The following is a 5,000-nucleotide window of genomic DNA, read 5'->3' on the forward strand; positions in this document are numbered from 1 at the left end:
GTCCCCTGTCACCATTTAGCCGGACATCAGTGACTAAAGGGGATCTGCCACTTGTGGGACCCAGGCTGTGGCCCTCAGCCTGCCCACAACACTATAGGGTGGCCCAGCCAGAGAATGGCCAAGCTGTTCTCACCATTTAGCCAGATATCAGTGACTAAAGGGGATCTGCCACTTATGGAACCCAGGCTATGGCCTTCAGCCTGCCCGCAACACTATAGGGTGGTCTAGCCAGAGAATGGTCAAGCTGTCCTAGCCTGCTCCCCTCCTCAGACAAAGCACAATCCTTTGTAATTTTTTCCAAGCCTGCCCTTCAACCCTACATGGCTGTGACACCTACCTACACTACCTACCACTTGCTAAGAAAGGCAAAAACCTGAAAACCCAGTAGTATAAAACAAGAAATTCTTTCCCAACCCCTAGTGCAATCATCCTTATGGATCAGCAAGCACCTGCCTACTCATATCAGTTAGCACTTACCACTTCTTACCTTGTGCTATCTACACCTCTTCCTGCTTTTACGAGGAAGGGAGGGAGGGAGTTCTGCTCTGTCCTGCTCTGCTGTTGAAAAGAGATCATGCGTGGCTACCTGTGTTTTTTTTATATTCTTCCTCTACCTACCCATCTTACTTTATACAATGCCCCATTCATCATTTTAACCAACTTCCTGCCTTCCCGACCCCCTTACCCCTCCCCAACTCATGCATGATACTTTCACCAAGGCAATATAGCTGTGTCTATGATTCCTTGACACTCTGTCTTTGCTTATGAATGAAGAAAAGCTTGCACATCATTTAACAAATCATACCACACATTTGCTTGGAAGAAATGGCCACAACCATGCATTTATTATGTCAATCAGATTGAATTATGTATCAAGTCAGGGACAGATCACAAGTCAATGCCAATCAGACCAATCAGAGCCAACCAAGAATATTCAGATGTGTGCAAAGGGCAGAACTTGGAAGTAAATCAAATCAGTCAGGCCATAACATACCACCGCAGTCCCTGAAAATGCTCAGCCAACACCAAAGGGTGAAGGGCTCTACAACCAAACACCGACAGTCATCTGTCACCATTCAGCCAGATACCAGTGGCTGAAGGGGATCTGTCAATTCAGGGATCTCAGGCTGTGGTCATCAGCCTGCCCACTATACCATGGGGCAGCCCACCCAGAGAAGGAGCAAGCTGTCCGAGCCTGCACCCCTCCCCAGGCCAAACACGCTCCTTTGCAATTTTAGTCTTTCAAGTCTGCCCTTCAGCCACAGGAAGATGGTTTGTCCTACATGCCATGTTTTTCCCCCAAGCACACCCGCCAACTTTGCATTTCCTTTAAGGTTTCCTATAAATGATTTTGTTCCTGAATGTGACTAGTGAACTCCATCTCTTCTGTACAGTGCTGGCAAACTGATATTAGTGTGGTGCAGTATCCATCCTCCTAGTTCTCTTACTTGTTATTTAATGAATTTGTTGGTCAACATTCTAGCTCTTTCACTGCTCTGACATTATTTGCTCCTTGCAGGACTGGTCTTAAAATGATGTCTGACTACACAAGCTTAATATTCAATCAAATCTGTCTAATCTGCTTGGAAGATTGACAGATTCTATTTTTTGATGTACAGCAATAGGCTACTTATCGCATTATTCCCCCAATATGTAATACAAGTAAACGTGGCTCAGGTAATGACTCAGACTACTCTATTAAAGCTGCCAGCAGGTACCTTCACTGCATTCCTCTTCTTCACAGCCAATGAACCACATTTCTTCCTCTTGGAAACCCAGGTTCCATCCAGATTCACCCAATTCTCTGGCCATATGGTACATGAAAGAATGCCCCAGAATTCACACATCTATCAACTGCTTTATGATACATGCAAAAGAGAATGCTAATTAGTCAGCATGATCTAACATATCTACTGTTAGTTTGAGATCTCTGACATAAGTGCAGTAACTCAATTTCTGATGCCCCTTTGTGTGGACATGTGATGTGGCTAATACTCTGAGGGAATGAGCTGTTGACTTGCTAATGTCAATACCCAGCCTCACTATGGCTTTTTTCTGGACAGCCCTGAATTTGTAACTAGATAAGAGAGCACAATCTCTGTCACACAGTAATGATGCATCACCACTTGGATGCATCACCTGGTATGTCTTAAACCATCTAACTATATCCCATCCTGTATCTTTTGGGGTCTCAACTTTCTGCCATATTCCTTTTCCTAGCTGGTCCACTTTACTCTTCCTCACATGAATCCCTACCTTGTCAACCTCTAGCTTGATATCACTGAGCTCTGAAACCCATTGAGGGTTGTCAATCTTACTGCACTGCACTATCTCAGATATCTGGAATGTGCCACAAAATGTTATTAAGGGTGCTGTCCAAAAGAGCCACAGTTCATACTCCAAATTACATAACTCACTCAGAACTCCTCACAGCCGTCCAGAGTTACTTGGCCTGATGGGCTGATGGACATCTGCTCTCCTGACTTCCATTCTTTCCCAGCATTGGAGTATCATTCTAACTGCAAATTTGTGCACAGTGTCCTGCCACCCTTGCACCCTTTGGTACCAACTAAATGCTACCATGTGTGCACCAGCACTGCACCTAGACATAATCAACTTTTTAAAACTAAAAATGTAACTTAATAGCTGTAGTATAGGCACTGGCCATTTTACTTGCCACCCTGCATTTCCCTTTGTTTCTATAAAATGGACAATGCATTCCATATACCATACTGGTGTACTTGGATGCAGCGCTTTCTCTATTATACCTTATATCTGTTTTCATCAGGTCCCAGTGGTGTTGTGGAATCCTGTAAGGCTTTAGGTCTATGGCTGGCACCAATCGCCTAAATCTGTCCCACTAAAAATGGGAAAATGAGTCAGCAATAGCATTCTCTTTCATTGAATATGCTGTGCTCTAAATATTGTGCTGCCTGCATTTCAGAACAAACTACCTTTTTTGTTTTCTGTGTCTTCTTCTTCTTTCTCTATTGGTTATATTTTCATTCAACCCTTACTCTCAAGCTTATGACTCCCTCACCCCAATTTGAAGCTTACATTTCTGACTCCCCTTCTTTGTTCCCTTTCTCTTTCCTATTCTACCACCCATTTTTACTCTAAATGTATGTGTGTGTGTGTATATATATATATATATATATATATATATATATATATATATATATATATATATATATATATATATATATATGTATATATATATATATATATATATATAGGGTCCATATTGAATTCTCGAAAACTGCAGAATGTCAAAGAAGTAAATGGAAATCTCCATAAGGGGAGATTTCCATTTACTTCAATGTAGTGAGGCCTCGGAGTTGGTATATTTAAGTAGCGGGGATGGGGGGGGTGCAGCCTACACCATTTAGTTTTTTTTTTTGTTTTAAATTTTTTTTTGAACATTCAATGTTTTAACAGTTAGATCACTAAAGGTCAACCTTTAGTGATTCGAACTGTTGAACATTCGATGTTCCAATATAGACACACACACACAACCACACACACACACACACACACACACACACACACATATATATATATATATATATATATATATATATATATATTTTTTTTTTTTTTGCTTTTGCAACTTACAGTTATGTTAACTTCCATGTACATGCACTTTCTTGTATTCATGTGTTATAGTTTTACCTCTATGTATATGTGCAGTTTCCTATAATCATGTATTTTATATGTTAATGTCATGTTGACGAAGAATTTTTGGTTTTGTTAACACATAGCCGATACTGAGCCTGCCACTGGTCATTTGTGATCAGTGTACTATCCAGGTAAACAGATATAAACACAATACAATAATATAAATAAAAGACTGAAACAACTTTAGTTGCTCTGTGTTGATAGTCCTCCCCTCATGTGCTTATATAACTAGCTGACTACTCCCGTATGGTACCCTAAAACATACTGTGTTTTTCCTGCAGCTCTCTCACTTTGATGTATACTCCCAAGATAGATAGATGCCAAGCTGTCCTCATTATCATTCCTTAAGTCAGAACTCTGCAAACCATTTCCCATTCAAATGCCTCCCAAAAACTGATGCCACCTGTTGTACATGTAAGTTGTTAAATCAGTAGTTCTACATGATAAATGGCACAGTAATCCATGTCATCTTGTGCATAATGTAACACTTTGTTCCATTAATAAAGGATCTACTGTACTCATCCTGTGAAACTTGTTAACTCTTCATAGCTGCTGTAGAACACGGAACCACCAACTGTACTGAAAAGTGAATCAACACTCCCCTTGTCACCACTCCAACAACCCCTTTGTTATCTCTCCAACACCCCCTTGTCACCACTCCAACACTCCTCTTGTTATCTCTGAAACACTCCCCTTGTCACCACTCCAACACCCCCCCTTGTCACCACCCCAACACCCCCCTTGTCACCACTTCAACACTCCCCTTGTTATCTCTCCAACACCCCCCTTGTCACCACTCCAACACTTTCCTTGTAACCTCTCCAACACTCCCTTTGTCACCATTCCAACACTCCCTTTGTCACCACTACACCACCCCCATGTCACCACTCCAACACCCCTTTGTCACCACTCCAACACACTTCAACACTCCCCTTGTTATCTCTCCAACACCCCCTTGTCACCACTCCAACACCCCCCTTGTCACCACTTCAACACTCCCCTTGTTATCTCTCCAACACTCCCCTTGTCACCATTCCAACACTCCCCTTGTCACCACTCTAACACCCCCCTTGTCACCACTTGTCCCCCTTGTCATCACAGGGGTTGGGAGGGTGTCCTAATGGTTAAGGTGTTTGTCTTACAAACACAAGGTACAGGGTTTGAATCTCACAGGGGATAACTGGCTAGGCTTAAAATGGCTTGCAAGGGCAGTTAGCCTAGTATGAACCTATGAACCTATGAACCTATGAACTTCAACACTCCCCTTGTTATCTCTCCAGCACTCCCCTTGTCACCACTCCAATATTCCCCTCATCACCACT

Source organism: Protopterus annectens, chromosome 2.part1, assembly GCF_019279795.1.
Source record: "Protopterus annectens isolate FY-2018-M chromosome 2.part1, PAN1.0, whole genome shotgun sequence".
NCBI lineage: Eukaryota > Metazoa > Chordata > Ceratodontiformes > Protopteridae > Protopterus > Protopterus annectens.